Genomic DNA, 18,321 nt, shown 5'->3' on the forward strand with positions numbered 1-18,321 from the left:
ATGATAAACTTGAAGTCACCCCCAGGAATAAGTCCTTGGTCTTACTGATACCAAGAAACAAATCCAAAACTGCATGTAAGCCCAGAGACCAAAAAGTTTGAACCTTCCTGAGCCTTTGATCTTAAAAGACAGCTAACATGAACCAACTGACAAACTACAAATTCTTAGTGGTTCTCATAGTTCTCCTAACTTACACCATCCTCTCAGCAGATTGCCCACATCCTTCCATTCCCAGGAGGCCCAGGCATATTGATAAAAGAGGGAGTGTGTAATGATAATTTGGGGAGACTGATATTCTAGGACAATGGAAGCCACATCTAGAGATATTTTCCTGAGACATTCAGGCTCAGGCTCCATTTTCCACCCCAGTTAGCATTGCTAGCTCTGAGTTTGGTTCATGAACCAGGGAACCTGATATATTTTTTAAATCCCTTAACCAGAAGCACTTAGATTGCTGTGTCAATAATGAGATGTAAACTTAAGTAAAAAAGAGCAGGGAAGCAAGAATTCAGCTTATTTTGCAACCCTAGAAAGATCCTAACAGTCCAGGAATGTTACAAGCATAAAGAATGCAGGAGCAAGAGAAAAACCTTACCAAAAAGATGCCATCTTTTTCTGCTCTGCATAGCTACCTCAGTTCCTTTATCCTTGGCTAGGATTAGAAACAGAGGAAGGGGAACAGAACAAGAGAGAGAGACAGAGACAGAGACAGAAAAAAAAGAGGATATGAATGTGTAGTGTCTCTCCTTGCCAATTCATAACCTAACCTGCTACACTGTACATAACACCTCTTTAGCTATTGACTGACTGTTAAACATTGATTGGCAAGCTACCAAGTCCTGAGACCATTCTGCAAAGCACATAAGAAACATTTTACCACCGTGGATGACCATATAGGTGTTCATAATACAGGTGGAGTCTCATTTTCAGCAGAAAATTTGATACTGTGGAATTATATCATCCAATTAATTATAACCTGATCTCAGCAAATTCATTAATTCCACATGTGCATAACTTCTCACCTCCACTTTGGCCAGAGGGCTAGGAAGAAATAAAGCAAACACTGGAGTAGTTGAGCTAAGGTTTCTCTGACCTAACAGTGTTATGATCTGCCACATGACTAAATAACTCTGTATCTAAACCCTTATACACTGGGAAGTTTGAACAGAAAATAGCTAACAAAATGTAATAACCATATTCACAGATGATATGAAAATGTAACCTAAAGTCTCTAGCACACGCAATCATTTTAACTTTCCACTCATGAGAAATAGCATATTGAATGTGGGGCTTAAAGCAGAGCTTGTGAAATGGGAAATGTCACACTTATTTAACTCTGGCAGTTGAATCAAGTGCTCTTGGTTTTGTGGTCCTTTTCAGAAGCATGTATTTAAAGTGACCCTTCCTGAATTTTTAACATAATCAGAATTGGAAGGGTGTCATGCAAAGTAATGATGGAAAAAGGGGACTCGGTATGGAACAAAATCTTCCGTAAGAGAAATGTGCTGAGTCAAAGGAGATGAAAGGCAGTGATGACCAGAAAGTAAATGGAGTTCAATAACATTGTTGAGCTTTTCACCAGGCACTAAACTCAGTGCCTTCTAAGTTATTTCAATCTTCAAAAATACTATGATTATCTTCTGCATTGTCACATATGAGGAAATGGATTTTTAAAAAACTAAGGTCACTTGTCCAACTTCACACAGTTGGTAAGTGGTTGAATGGATTTTGAACCCAAATTTTTACATGTTTTTACAATGCATACTTGGCCTATTCTGGTATAGTTGGGGATTTGAGGTCTACTCACCATATCTGAATTTCCTCCTTTATCCTTTTCATCTATCCAAATTGCTTTCACGGTGCACCTGAAGAAACACACCTTTGATAAATATTCCTTGATGTTCCCCGGTTCCAGTTTCTTCTTCCCTGTGTGAAATCCTGTAGCACTTGTTTGCTCCACCACTTACACATCCTACATGATACACTACCTAGTTCACTAGTCCACCTCTACACATGTCTTATCTTTTTAATTCAGTTATTCACTGGAGGGCAGTGACCATATCTTAAAGATCTCTGGGTTCCTCATTGTACAGGAATGCAGAATAAATTTCTTCTCTCCTGCCACTTTGAGCAATTAGTAATTGCTGCCTAGCATGTCATATTGAAAACCTTATACAATCCTTTGACTGACTGGTGATGTGTCATGGGTGCTTTTGAATGGGAAGAATCGGGGGGCAGGGGGGAGTTAAAGGACAGGCAGAAAATGATAGCACCCACGTATGTGTTTGCTGAACCTGCCATAGTACAGCAAATAGAACTATGTACATTTTAGATTGATGTTTTCAATAAAACTAATCCAGATAATTAAAGATAACTTGTCTAAAATTTACATCAAAATTATAAACCATGAATTAAAGTAAATTTTAATTCAAGTTAAACATGCAGAGGAAATGGACATTTTGTTGTTGTTCTAACAAAGTGCTAGCCACAAATAATCTCTGTGGTTGATACCCTAGTGAGTGAGGTGAAAAAAATTAACTCTCCAATCCAGATTAAAGCTACGAAATTAGAACCTAATCCAAATGAACTATGGGGTTCATTTGCTCTGGATTAAAATTCTCAGTGTCTCTAATATTCTCCTCCTCCTCCCTCTTCCTCTTTGAGGAATCTACAGGAGTAGAGAAGGGTAGCACAAATGTCCTTGTGGGCATTGTGGTTTCAATGGCATTGGTAGAAATGACTTCATGCTAATCCTCAGATATGTGCTCCCTGTTGTCTACTGTTCTAAATGGCTATGGCCTTTGTTGACCTTGCCACTATGAGCCCTGCTGGCCTCCTTTGCTGCAATTTACAGCTGCTGATTCATGATTCAGTCTTTTAGCTCTAGAAGCACTCAGAGGAAGCCTCAGCCACCTGTTATCAACTCAATCTGTTTTCAGTTCTCCCTGGCTGCAACTCCTGGGTCTATAGTTCCTCCTCCACCAGGCCCCGGCTGAGCTGTCCACGCCCTGGGATCACCTTGCCCTTTACAATACCTCTTGACTCAGCCCAGGATTTATAAACTTCAAGGTATCCATGTGATCAGTGGTTCACGCCAACTTTAATGTGTGTAGCCTCCTCCCAGAGACCTAATCAAGTACTAGGTTAGAGCCCCTAACTTTCTTAAGGCTCCTAAATTTAGTGAGCCACAAGTTCAACCCCAGTCAAGGCTCCAAAAGGAACTGGGACACAAATACTTTGGCATTTTCTTTTCTTTCCAAACTTCTTCATGCAACTACCTGGACCAGCCTTGGGGAGGAGGGGGAGCTTTTTCCTACTTCCTTTTGGTTGTACCTTCCTCCTATCAGAGAAGACCTGTCATAGAAGGAAGGAGTGTCTTACACTATTGGGAAAAACAGTGAAAAAAATCCTTTAAATCTAGCCTTAATATGTTAAAGGTGATAAAGAAATTTGGAAAACCTTTTTCAAGGTTAAGGTAATATTTGCAAGGCTAATGTGTGGCATAATTTTATTTTGCATGTCAAAAGGTGAAAACTGTCTTTCTCTTTGTATTCTAGGTTACCAGTTCCTAATATAGTCCCAGGCAATGTCTACCCCCTGGGAACTAGGACAAAGGTCTTATATTCAAAAAGGCAAAAGAGAAAAGCATATTAATAATTTTCAAACTTCATTATCATTATATCTGAATGTCAGTAATACACAAAATAACTAGTGCTTGGTGTACTCTGTTGTTCAGAGGCCTAAGTCAACACTCTGATTACCTAAATGACCTGCTTGCTTCAGTAATTTATTCTTACAGGCTTAAATTCTAACTTCAAGCAATCATTCTATAATTGCTTTTTATAAAAGCATAAAAAGGGAGCAGATAAAACTTTATGGGTAAATAGTACAAATTCTCATCATAATTAAAAATTATATGCCCTCATGATGCTGATCATTAGTATCATCATCTTTATGATGTTTGATTGAATCAACTTAAATTTTGATATGCTGAGCCCATAAAATAATAGGGCAGTATTCCTCTTTAAAAGCATAGTGATTTCAGTTCTTCTCCCTGATTTAGGCCTACTGTTGAAGTTATATAAAATTGTGTTTCCAAATTAATTAGAAGTTTTTCTAGTTTTTATTTATGTATTATTTCCAAAGGTAGAAAAAATGCTGTTCAAATAAACCTAAATAGATTTTTTTAAAAATCTGAGCCAAAACTCTTTTATCACTTCGTAAATAATATCTGGATCTTTAAGTAAACAAATAGCCAGATCTTAAGGGATCTCAGCGATGTTTCTAAATCTTGTTATTGACCAAACTGGTTTGGGATTCAGTGACTGTCCAATTAATGAATGGATGCCTATTTATGGCCACTTTCAAATGAGAAGGCACATATTGCCCCACAATTAGAAACACTACCCGGTGCTTTATTTATTCATGCAGTGTTCCATTCACTCCATGCAACGAGTGCAGGATCAGACACTGTGCCTTAATGGGTTTTAAAGGACAAAAAGTAGGGCACTGGAATTTTGCCTCTGACAATGACAGCGTAAAAGGAAATGAACTTACACCCTCATGAAAAATTAGAAAATGGGACAAAATACATTCTAAAACTGTGTTCAGACTTTAGACCACAGGCAGGGTAAGCTAATGATCCTTTAAAAAGGTGAATAAATGAGGTGGTCCCTACAATTTTCCAACTTTCTACCTCATGGTCCTATTCAGGCCATGGTACTGAGTTAAGAACAGAGATCTGAGTGCAGTGAGGCTAGGTGGCCAGAATTTGAAAGGCAGAGTTCTAGAGAGAAGCACTATAGAGCAGCCATTTTCAATCTTTTTCATTTCATGGCACATATAAACTAATTACTAAAATTCTGCAGCAAACCAAAAAATATATTACATTTTTTGCTGATCTGACGCTTTGGCATTCAGAAACTCCAAAATGAAAATGTCTTAGTAGTAGGTCAAAACTAGGCATAGATTAAAAGCTATTTTAAACTCAAAAGTCAGTATTACTACAATAACAAAACCAGAAAAGGCCACTACAAGAAAACTTCAGATATGTGTCATAAACATAGATGAAATTATTTTTAAATATATGCTAAAGTCTGCAATAATCTCAACATTAAAAATTTTTAATAAAAAATAGAAATAAATAAATATATTTTAAAACTTAAAAAAAAGAATAGTGAGTTTTAGGGGTAAAATAGGCATGTTTAGGGAGTTTTAGCAATTAGGGGGTCCATAGGGGATGAAGGCATAGTTGGGGGCTGCCAAAAGGCATACATTAACAGAGAGGAAAAAAAGGTGCCACAGTATAAGGGGAAAGGAAGACATTCACTCACAGAATTTAGGGAAAAGCCACAGGGTATGGGGAGAAAGAGGAAAAACACTTGCACAGAGGATAGAGAAATGCTGACAAATGGGAGAAAGAAGAAAACAGATTTTCACAGGGGATAGAGAATTCTACCACTGAAGGGGGAGAGAAAGAGGGAGGCACTACGTGGGTTTTGAGCTTTGTAGCTGATGTAGTGACCAATTGGAAGGGAATGTCAAGAAACAAAAAACTGCATCCTTTATAAACGTTAGCAAAGGGGAGCTTGGTGGGTTATCCCCTTTGAGACCCCCTCCCTACATGGGAGTCTGTACTTGTTTCCATCAAATTTCCACCCTTTTCATTTACCACCTTTTGTCCGTGGCTTCATTCTTAAAGTCCATCTGGACAAGAACTCAGGAAAGAAATCATCCTTGTATCCTGCTCAGGAAAAACCACCCGACTCAATAGAATCATGACTAAATGTGATTAATCCCAGAAATGTAAGGTTTGGTTAACATTGCAAAATCAATTGATGTAATTCAGTATATTAGCAGAAAAATTATATGTACATATATAAATTTGACCTATATATATGACAAATACCTAATTGAAAAGCAGGCACTTGAAAATATCCTCAATATTATTTACTGTCAGAGAAATGAAAATTGAAAGCACAATATCACTATATATTAGAATTTCTAATATTAAAAAATATTGACAACTTAAAATATTGTGCTAGATGTTTGGAACTCTCACACATTTATGGAAATTTAAAATGATACAACTACTTTCAAAAACAATTTGGTACTTTCTTACAAAATTAAACACTTCCAGGATGATGTAGCAATTCCTCTCCAAGAAAAATCATACCTTGTGACCATACACAAAAAAAATATGCATAAATGCTCATAGCAGCTTTACTTATAAAAGAAAACTTAAAATAACTCAAATATTCATCAATATATGAATTTGTGAATAAATTTTGGCATATTCATATAACTGAATACTACTTAACATAAATAGAAACAAGCTATTAACTAATTCACACACAATGAATTTAAAAAAACATGTTGGGTGAATTAAGCTAAACACAAAGAGTGTGTATTCTGTAGTTCCATGTATAGAAGTCTCAGAAAAGGCAAATTTAATCTATAGTGATTAGTTATGAGTGGTTGTCTAGAGCTAAAGATAGACTTGTGATTGAAAAGGAGCATGTGTTCAGCTGGTGTGGCTCAGTGGTTGAGCATCAACCCTATGAACCAGGCTCCAGGATTGATTCCAGGTCAGGTGACATGCCTGGGTTGTGGGCTAAATCCCCTGTAGGGGGCATGCAGGAAGCAGCGATTAGATGATTCCCTCTCATCATTGATGTTTCCATCTCTCTCTCTCCCTCACTTTTCCTCTCTCTGAACTCAATAAAAACACTTTCAAATTTTTTTTTAAAGAAAGAAATGGAGGTGGAGAGAAAATGGTGGCCGAATAGACAGCAATGTCTTGCACCTCCTCCTAGGGCCAGGCCAGACAAGCAACTAAATCAGAGAACATCCACCCTGAATTAACAAATCAGCACAGCTGAGGAGATAATTTTCAATAAGGAAGGGCAGAGGACACCTAGAGAATGCTTCTTACCAGGTATAACCTGCCTGGAACAACCACCGTGCCCTGGCAGTGAGTGGTGCAGTACCTCCCAGTAGGCTCCCAGACGTCTGCAGGCCTCCTCACCAGCCCACTGGAACTCAGATTCCTAGGATCCAGCTCTAAGAACCCACAGTGAGTACAAGCCAGGGGGAACCCTGTGCCCCACCCCTACCCCAGAACCCAGAAATGTGCTGCTAGCCTTACCCAGAGCCACCCGGTGCCCGCTCCACCCCAAGTCCTGGGACCTGCTGCCTGGGAAACCCAGAGCAACCCAGAACATGACTTACTCAGGGCCACAGCTCTGACTGTGCAACCCAGAGCAAGCCACGCCTGCTCCATCCAAGCCCCTGGGACAGTCCTGCCAGGGCCATCTGGAGCAAACCAACATACACCACACTTCAGGAGACAGGAGAACACACACTGAGTGACCCAGGGCAACCCCCCTGCTCTAATCCCAAGCCCATGGGACAGTCCTGCAGGGGAGACCTGGAGCAGCTGATGTGCCCAGCCAGGGGCCACAGGACCACACTGCAAGTGCACTGTCAGAAGGACCGAGGGTGCCACTCTGCCACAAGTGCTGGGGCACACAGCAAATTGAATGCCAGAGGGCTCTGGGTCTTCACAGGGAATTGCACACCAGAAAAACTGCATGAACTCCCACCACCCCAAGCATCTGAAGCACACAACGGAGGGACCAGATCTGTGGGAGAAGGGGATACAACTCAGAGTGGAGACAATAAAGGCTTGAGACTTAAAGAAGACGCAGCCTCTAGGCTAATGATTTGCAGACCATTGCCCTGATAGGGTCTTCAACCTCTCAAACTCCAAGGAGGGTACCCAGGGTCAGAAAGAGAGAGAAAAAATGGGGAAACAAAGAAACAACCCCCCAAGAAAAGAAAAGAAGGAATCACCAGAAAAGGAACTAAATGAAATGGAGGCATGGAATATGTCAGTAAAAGAATTCAGAATAAGGTTCATGCAGATCATAAACTAGTTGGATGAGAACATCAACAACTTATGTAAGAATCAAGAGGAAATCAAAAATTATATAGCTAAAATAAAAAACACAATGGAAGGTTTCAACAGTAGACTAGAAGAAGCAGAGGACAAAATTAGTGAGTTAGAAAATAGGGCAGAGAAACACACCCAATCTGAAGAGCAATTGGAGAAAAAAATTAGAAAGCAGGAGAAGAGCCTAAGGGAGCTTTGGGACAACATGAAACAAAGTAGCATATGTATAAATAGGGGTGCCAGAAGGATAAGAAGAGGAGCAAGTATTAGAAAACCTATTTGAAGAAATAATGACAGAAAACTTCCCTGATGTGGAGAAGAAAAAGGTCACACAAGCACAGAGTCCCAAACAAGGTGAACACAAAAGGCCCACACCTAGAAACATTGTAATTACAATGGCAAACATAAATGATGAAAAGAGAATCTTAAAGGCTGCAAGAGAGAAAGATAGAGTTACCTACAAGGGATCTCCCATTTCATTATCAAATGATTTCTCAACAGAAAAATATCAGGCCAGAAGGGAATGGAATGAAATATACAAAGTGATGCAAAGAAAAGGACTGAATCCAAGAATACCATACCTGGCAAGGCTATCACTCAAAATTGAAGGGGAAATCAGGAACTTTTCAGACAAAAAAAAAAAAAAAAGGCTAAGGGAGTTCATCACTACCAAGCCAGCAATGCAAGAAATGCTAAAGGGACTGTTGTAAAAACAAGAAACAGAAAGGAAGAAGGAACACAGGCATAAAGAATAAAAATGGCTACAAACAAGCACCTATTAATAATAACCTTAAACATAAAAGGACTAAATGCTCCAATCAAAAGACATCGAGTGACTGAATGGATAAGAAAACATGACCTATATATATGCTGTCTACAAGAGACCCACCTCAGGACAAGGAACTCACACAAACTTAAAGTGAAGGGATAAAAAAAATATTTTTCAGGTAAATGGAAATGGAAAAAAAAATCTGGAATAGCAATATTTATATCTGACAAAACAGACCACAAAGTGAAGACCATAACAAGAGATAAGGAAGGCCACTTCATAAAAATAAAGGGATCGATACAACAAGTGGATATAACTCTGGCAAACATATATGCACCCAATGCATGAGTACCCAAATACATGAAAAAACTTCTGGAAAATATCAAGGGGGACATCAACAGCAATAGTGGGGGATTTTAATAGTCCATTGACATCACTGGATAAATCCTCTAAACAAAAAATCAGCAAAGAAACAGAAATCCTAAATGACTCACTAGACCAAATGGACTTAATCAATATCTTCAGAACATTTCACCCCAAAGCTACAGAATATACATTCTTCTCAAGTGTACATGGGACATTTTCAAAGATAGACCACATACTGGGACACAGGCAAAGTCTCTTCAAATTCAAGAATATTGAAATCATATCAAGCATCTTCTGAGGTCACAATGCCATAATATTAGAAATAAACTACAATAAAAACAACCCAAAATACTCAAACACTTGGAAGCTGAATAGCATGTTATTAAATATTGATTGGGTTACCAATGAGATCAAAGAAGAAATTAAAAACATCCTGGAAACTAATGACAATGAAAACACAACAATCCAAAACCTATGGGACACAATGAAAGCAGTCCTGAGAGTGAAGTTAATAGCTCTAATGGCCTATCTCAAAAAACAAACAAACAAACAAACAAAAACCTGGTAATAAATTATCTAGCTATACAACTTAAAGAATTAGAAAGAGAGCAACAGGAAAAGTCCGGAGTGAGCAGAAGGGAGGAAATTATAAAGATCAGAGAGGAAATATATGACATAGAGACCAAAAAAAATTACAAAAGATCAATGAAACCAAGAGCTGGTTCTTTGAAAGGATAAACAAGGTTGATGAAGCTCTAGCCAGAATCACAAAGAAGCAAAGAGAGAGGACCCAAATAAACAAAATCAGAAATGAAAGAGACAAAATAACAATAGACTCCACAGAAATACAAATGATTGTAAAAAAAAATACTATGAAAAACTGTATTCCAACAAAATGGTCAATGTACATATTCCTAGAAATGAACATATTCTAAGAAATGAACATATTCCTAGAAAAATCTGCCTTTCCAATACTCAATCAGAAAGAATCAAAAAATCTGAATAGGCAGATAATTATGGAGGAAATTGAAGCAGTAATCAAAAACCTTCCAGTAAACAAAACCCTGGGCCAGACGGCTTCACAGGGGGAGTTTTGCCAAAAATTCAAAGAAGAACTAAAACCTATCCTCTTCAGAATATTCCAAAAAATTCAAGAAGGCAAACTTCCAAGCTCTTTCTATGGAGCTAGCATTACCGTAATCACAAAACCAGATAAAGACACTACAAAGAAAGAGTATTACAGGCTAATATCTCTAATGTACATAGATGCTAAAATCCTCAACAAAATTCTAGCAAATCAGATCAGCATTACATTAGAAAGATCATACAACAGTGAGATTTATTCCAGGGATGCAAGGATGGTACAATATCCACAAATCAATAAATGTGACACTTCACATAAACAAATTGAGAGATACAAATCATATCGATTGATGCAGAAAAAGCATTTGACAAAATCCAACACCCTTTCTTGATAAAAACTCTCAGCAAAGTGGGAATAGAGGGATCATACCTCAACATAATAAAAGCCTTATATGACAAACCTACAGCCCACATCATACTCAATAGGCAAAAAATAAACAATTTCCCCTAAGAACAGGAACAAGACAGGGATGCCCACTCTCACCACTCCTGTTCAACATAGTACTGGAAGTGCTAGCCATAGTGATCAGACAAGAAGAAATAAAGGCATCCAAACTGGAAAAGAAGTGAAACTGTCATTATTCACAGATGACATGATATTGTACATAGAAAACCTTAAAGACTCCATCAAAAAATTACTAGATTTAATAAATGAATATGGCAATGTAGCAGGATACAAAATTAACAACAAGAAATCTATGTGAACACGATTAAATCTGCATTGAATTTTATTGAACTTGAAATTGTGTTTGTTTTGTTTTTGGAGTAGGTGAAGTTATATTTCTGTTTCCTTTTCTTTTTCTTCTTTGATCTCTCATTTCTCTTGAGTGTATAGTTTTTTCAAGATTGATAAAAAATATTGTTAATTTCTAGTTGGGCTCTTTAGACCTTCTGAGGAAGAAAAAAATTCCTTTCTCACAAAGTAATGATAAGAGGCTTAAATCATCACTACTATGGAAAATTCCTCAAAGTGCACATACCTTTGGGAGAGGGTCAATATACTATGCAGAAAACGCTAAAGTTTCCAAATGCTTTTTCTTATAGCACACATTTCCACCCAGATTTTATCCATATCTTCCTGAAACGTTATACAGTGGGGCCTTGACTTACCAGTGTCCTGACTAACGAGTTTTTTGAGATATGAGCTGTCTCTCAGCCGATTTTTTCTTTGAGTTGTGAGCTAAAATTCGGGTTATGAGCCAGCTTCAGATACCCCACCACTAGTTGGCACAGTGAATGTCACAGTGAATGCCACAACATCAGCCCAGCATCATGTGTCTCACTCGTTCACTGTTGACTTGACATACGAGTAATTTGAGTTACCAGCTCTGTCACGGAACGAATTAAACCTGTAAGTCAAGGCCCCACTGTATTTATACTAGATGCCTGGTACGCAGATTTGTGCACCGGTGGGGTCCCTCAGCCTGGCCTGCACCCTCTCACAATCCGGGACCCCTCGGGCATGTTGGAGAGCTGGTTTTGGCCCAATCCCCACAGGCCAAGCCAAGGGACCCCACCGGTGAAGGAATCTATGCACCAGGCCTCTAGTATGAATATAAGATCTTTGGTTAATATCTTCCAGCCCTCGCCCCTCCCCCATCCCTCTGAGATTCATCAGTCTGTTCCATGTTTCCATGCCTCTGCATTGAGCATCTGCCCTCTGGTGGTCATTGCACATCATAGCTACTGTCTGGCCAGTTGGTCGGTCGCTTAGGCTTTTATATATATAGATATTTTTATTGTAGATCTAAATAATTATAAATTCTGAAACTTTGAAGTGGAAACCACTGCTCTAGAAATTCAAGACAAGATTTTATTTTTTATTTCAGAATTTCTTAAATCTGAAAGTGTATTGGACTGATTAAAACTCATTCTCTGAAATTATTTCTCCACATATCCAATAACCAAGTCAATTTACTCAATTTAGTCACATAATCAGTTAAAAATAATCAGATTGATGAATTTCAGAGGGAATGTGGGGGTAGGGGGTATGGGGTGGGGAGATTAACCAGGGAATTTATATGCATATATGCATAGCCCATGGTCAGAGACAATAGTGTGGCAAAGACTTGGGAGGGGCTGGTATGGGGAGGAGGTGGTCAATGAGGGGGGACAAAACAAACAAACAAAAGTGGACATCTGTAATACTTTCAACAATAAAGATAAATTTAAAAATAATCAGACTGGGTATAGGCACCATAAAATATCCTGCCTCTTACCTCTCAACTATTCAACAGACATTAAATTAGCCTTCAATTTTCAAACATATATAGGGGTACATCCAGGCCAAACTTTAGTTCTTTATGACTATGAAAATGGAAAGCTTGAGCAATTTCCATTGAATCCTTCTATGGCACTTTCTTCCTAGATATAATGATGAGATTTAGATAGAGGATGACTTTATCCTAGGGCAGTGGTCGGCAAACTCATTAGTCAACAGAGACAAATATCAACAGTACAATGATTGAAATTTCTTTTGAGAGCCAAATTTTTTAAAGTTAAACTATATAGGTAGGTACATTGTTATTAACTTAATTAGGGTATTCCTAAGCTGGCCTTCGCTAAAAAACGTCTTCAATCTGATTGAGGTACGTTCACTGAGGTCAACCCCTTCCAACTCTCCCATCCTCAACTCATGCATGAATCGCGCATGCCTCCCCCACACACTGCGTATCCCACGGCCCACCTTCCCCCGCATCTCCCTTTGCCTAACCGACCGACCGACACCCTCCACTTCTTCTAACGCCACTTCTTCAAAATAGACTCGCCCAGGCCGAAAACCGACTTCTGTGCATGGGCCACAAAGTTTCAATCGCACTGTATGTGTGCACCCGCATGTGGGATTTTGTGGAAGAGCCACACTCAAGGGGCCAAAGAACCGCATGTGGCTCACGAGCCGCAGTTTGCTGACCACTGTCCTAGGAGATATAACCTGGTGGGAGAGAGCTAGTTTACAGTACAAAATCACACCTGGCAACTTATATACAAAGCTAGAGCAAAAGTCTTTATCATACATGTGGAAACTCCAGGTCTTCACACTAAAGGTTTTCTCATTTTATTTAATAAGTGTATATATAGCACTAATTACAGACAATGCTCTAACTGAATTATAAATATTAACTCATCTTCCCATAACAAAAACTCCATGAGACAGGTACTACTGTTAATGCTATTTTATAGGTGAATGTGAGGCTAAGTTAGTTGCCCAATGACTTATGTCAATTCAGTGACTGGACAGGATGAATCCTTTCTGGTGACACAGTTTATGATCTTAACCTAATTTCAACACTGTCTCTACTATAATTCCTAGACTTCTATGAGCAGGGCCAAGATGCCTTGAGGAATCCTTTCATGGTTCCCATGAGTAAGGAGTATTAACTTGCCACTAACAACCATATATAGAAGAGTTGGTAAATAAGTCACCATTGATGCTATAAGGTTGCAATGTCCTTACATAAGGGTCCTTTATGTTTTTCTTTAAGTTGGGTTACATATTCAGCCTTCTAAATTTTTTTATACATATGAGCAACTTGTAAGATTATTGTTACACTTGCAATCATATAAAATTGACCCAAACACCATTGACTCTCTGTTCCATTTCTAAGAATGTAAATGTCTCTTAGCAATCCTCCTATATAATAAAAGGCTAATATGCAAATCGACCAAACGGTGGAACGACCAGTCACTATGATGCACACTGACCACCAGGGGGCAGATGCTCAATGCAGGAGCTGCCCCCTGGTAATCAGTGCATTCCCACAGGGGGAGCACCACTCAGCCAGATGCCAGGCTCACAGGTGGGTGGTAAGGAGCAAGGGGTCCCGGACTGCAAGAGCCCTGGGCTGTGAGAGGAATGCCTGGGTCCCAGACTATGAGAGGGTGCAGGCTGGGCTGAGGGACCCCCCCAACCCAGTGCACGAATCTTGTGCATCGGGCCTCAAGTTTCTTAATAATTTTTTAAATTCTCAGGTGTTTGAGCTATCACTAACCTCTACTTCTGATGCAAATGACTTTCTTTATTTTAAATATTGCTGCATAAATTATTCAAAAACAATCCTGGTGCCTTACATGCATTATTTAACTTCAAAGAGTTGTTAGGAGCTAAAATTTCCTTTTCAAATAACCTGTCCTAAAAATCAGCGCTAGTTGCAGCCTTATGAAATCTAAATGTGTCTGAAAATTTTAAATGGGTTTAACACAACAAAATGGGAACAGTAGGTGGATTAGAGGAGAGTGGAGCCCCATTTGATGGGGCTAGACTCCCCCAAAATAATCAACAGTGTTGACAGAGGCTTTAGAAACTGTAGAAGGATTTGAAAATAAGCATGACTTTCAATTTACCTCTAAGCTGTGTATTCAGACATTTATAAAAATAGGTAAATTCAAGTGAGGCCATTATAGTGTTGGGTACTACTAGTCTTCAAATTCCAAAAGATTTCCTAAGTCAAGAAGTCTGTCAGGCCTGGGGAGGAGGGTGAACATGTTGGTTCCTGGGGCCGTCAGGGAAAGAAGAGCCTTTAGATTTCCATTTCTGACTTCTATAACACCTTGACTCGCAGAAATAGGTCGAAACACGAATACATCTGCATCCTCCTAGTTATTGAGAAGGGCCAAAAGGGGAAAGTGAAGATTTGACCCAAGGCATAAAAATAATTTCCAAGAATAATTATCTGAAATTATATAATTTATGTAGTAGCATGCAGTGCTAGAAGTGCACATAAATACACATATACATGACAAAGTTAATGTGTGTGTGTATACAGAGAACTATGCAGATGCTAATATTAATGGACAGCACAATATACTTTTGGAAATAATAATGGCTAGTCTCAAATAGGTTAAGGGCTATTACTGGGGAAGAATTAGACCTATTTTAGGTAGCTTCAAAGAGTAGAGCTAGGATCAAAGAGTGAAAATTAAAGGGAAACAAATCTGAACCCTGTGAACAGAACCTTCTAAAATATTGAGCATAATTCACTTTCTTATATTTTTTTCTGAAAATTTTCCATCATTTCTACTATAGTTTTCCTTTGTATGGCACCTTTATTAACCTCCTTGTGATTTCATAATGCTTGCTTTTCCAAGAAACTAATTTATCAATTCCAAAAAAGTTCAGTTTCTATAGCCAATGTAAATGTATTTTTAAAAAGTAAGGAGTATTTCTGGTTAAAACAAAGGACTGATTAATTTTAGGGTGGTTTTATAATGGGTATTACATTAAATTATTTAAAGAATAATTATCTTATCCTATGATGAAGTCTAAAACAACACGTGTCAGAAGCATTTAATTGGTTTTCTCAGTAAGTAATGATGCCCTTAATTTCTTGGCAGACACCATCAATGTAAAATATTTGGAAATAACCAAGAACAGTGTCTCCAACTGGTCCCTGAGGAAAGAAATATGAATATCATAGCTGTCAACAGACAGCTTTTCTAAACATTGAACTATAATAGAGATTTAGATATGCTTACATCAACATCTGTACAACTGCTCCATTCCAGAGACCTGAAAAGGAGTAAAAATATTAGCAAATGACAAAAAAAGTATATAACTGACAGATGGCATCCTTGATCTCTCCTGATTAGGATGCAAATCCTTTCCACTATGAGGGAAAATATAATACAAAACTACTGATTAATAACTGTTTACCTTAGGTGGAACTATTTTTTTCCAAGTTAATGTGCAAAACAGAATATTAAAAAGACACACTGAGAGTCAATGCATCTCAATATGAGCCCACAGGCCCTTGAGATTTGATCCAGTTAATTTCAGTGGGCCACTTTCCCTTCTGTGACCTGAAAAAGTTAAGAGTGGCCTTCAAATGTCCTTATCTCTGTCCACACAAGATGAGTCAGAGAGTATGAAAACTATTGTCTGATTTTCCACAGACTCTGAAAAAGATTCCCTGTTTGAAAAACTTGTGTTTCAGATTGTTGGCTCCATGGCACCATTGTTTGCAGGCACTAACCCAGAGAACCCAACTGTTGCAGTCCCACACAATCAGATACCAATTTGCGACCAGTCTTAGCCATGGTGAGTAGTCAGGCAGAGCAAATGTAGATCGCATTTAGGCCAGTGTTTCCTTTCTTTATTCTATCAAATAAAGAAATATGCTAATTGCCCCTCACGCTGTCGCAAAGATGGCAGCGCCCACAGCCAAAAGGAAAGAATAGGCTAATTGGATGCCCCGCCCTCAAAGATGGCGGCACCAACAGCCAATAAGGAGGGAATATGCTAATTTACTACCACGCCCTCAAAGATGGCAGCGCCCACAGCCACAAGATGGTGACTCCCAGTCCCCTCAGCCCCTTAGCCGCCCAGGGCCGCCCGAGGCTCAGGTAACCAGGGCCGGCTGAGGCTTGCACTGCCGGCAGTGGCAGCAGCAGAGCTGTGATGGGGGCGTTGCCTTCCCCTGATCACAGGGTCGCCTCCCACTCCCCCCTCTGCATGAATTTTCATACACTGGGCCTCTAGTTTGAATATTAACCATTTTGCCTCTCAGCATTTTAAAACCTCACAAAACTAATGCTTCATGAAAAAGTTTGAGCCCTGGCCAGTTTGCTCAGTGGTTAAAGCATCAGCCTGTGGAACAAAGGGTTGCTGGTTCAATTCCAGTCAAGGGCACATACCTCAGTTGCAGGCTTGATCCCTAGCCCTGGTCAGGGGCGTGCGGAGGCAAATAATCAATATGTCTCACATTTATGCTCCTCTTTCTCTCTCTCTCTCTCTCTCTCTCTCTCTCTCTCTCTCTCTCCCCTCTTTCTCCCTCCCCTCTACTCTCTCAAAAAAAAATGGAAAAAAATATCCTCAGGTAAGTATTAAAAAAACACAGTTTGACAAACACTGGCTTAGTCACATGCACACATTCACATATCACACACACATGCACACATCTCTAAATAGTACCAGTGAACTGACTAATATATGGGAGTACAATGACATTTCAGGGACACACAATCCTTCTAATAACAAATGCTAAATTGTAAAGACAAGTTAGAAAGTTGGAATAAATGTGTGTCAACACTGAATAATAAATATTTGCCAGAATGGCTTAAAATATTCATACTCCTGAGCCAGTAAGTCAGAAAACTGCCTTGAGAAAAAAATACAAAATTCAAGCAAATATTTATGTACACCCAATTTTTATTGCAGCATTATTTATAATCCCCCAAATACCAGAAGCAACATAAATACCCAACAATAGGAGAATCACATAAATTAGAATATATACATTTATTCGGAGTATTCCTCAGTGATTTTAAATTGTTTCCTAAAATATATATAATATGAGGAAAGATGTTTATGATATAGTCCAAAATGGTACAGACAGTATAATCTAAATGTATAAGACGTATGCACAGAGAAAGAGAGCAGAAACATACCAAAATGTTAAAGTATTCTGTCTAAAGAGTAAGACTATAATGAATGTTATTTTCTTTATATGTACTGGTACCAACAACATTTTCCATAATTGACACATAATGCTTTTATTAGCGTGAAACAAAAATAAATTTGCATTCCTCGTAAAGCTTTCAGTAGCTTTCCTGGAGAAGCACGCTCTAGGTTTCTTATCTCATAGCTCCTTGCTTCTCTAATGACATTTCCCCACAATTTAATTGGTAATTGTTAAAATGGGAGGCAAAATGCTACATAGAAGAATGTAGCCTCCAAAAAACACCTTTCTTTTAAAGGGAGTTTTGATTGCCATGACAACTCTGGGGTAACTTGACCATTCAAGAGGAGAAACTTTCTCCTCAGAGCAGCTTAGGGCAAACCCAGTCTATATCTCTTGGGATCTCTGGCTTCCTCTCACCTCCTTCCAGACATCAATCAAGTTCCAGATGCACTTGGTGAAACTGAATCTAAAGCAGACCATTATTAGTTTGTCCTGCCAGCTCTGGGAATGTTAGTCTCTCTGGGAATTAAGAGCCATGTGGTTGCTAGGCACTGCTAGTCTCACATGTGCAACTTCATTAACCGCAGGTTACACAAGGCTAGAAACCAAGCTCTGGAAAGAATGAAAAGGCCTCCAAGTCACAATTTCTCTTTAGTCAGCCTGAAAGGTTTTTTTCCCTAAACTGTGGGAAG

The 18,321-nt window shown here is 38.8% G+C and overlaps 1 long non-coding RNA gene across 1 annotated transcript in view; it reads right to left on the reverse strand.

The window, feature by feature from the left end:
- Nucleotides 1–14,707: 14,707 nt before the first annotated feature.
- LOC106727449 overlaps nucleotides 14,708–18,321 on the reverse strand; it is a 48,908-nt gene continuing 45,294 nt past the window's right edge. The window contains exons 2-3 of the long non-coding RNA XR_001363641.1: nucleotides 15,705–15,738; nucleotides 14,708–14,825 (exon numbers count right to left, since the gene is read on the reverse strand). This is a non-coding gene — a long non-coding RNA (uncharacterized LOC106727449). The remainder of the gene's footprint in view (nucleotides 14,826–15,704; nucleotides 15,739–18,321) is intronic.

Source organism: Myotis brandtii, unplaced genomic scaffold (genome assembly GCF_000412655.1).
Source record: "Myotis brandtii unplaced genomic scaffold, ASM41265v1 scaffold424, whole genome shotgun sequence".
In the NCBI taxonomy this organism is placed as follows: Eukaryota; Metazoa; Chordata; class Mammalia; order Chiroptera; family Vespertilionidae; genus Myotis; species Myotis brandtii.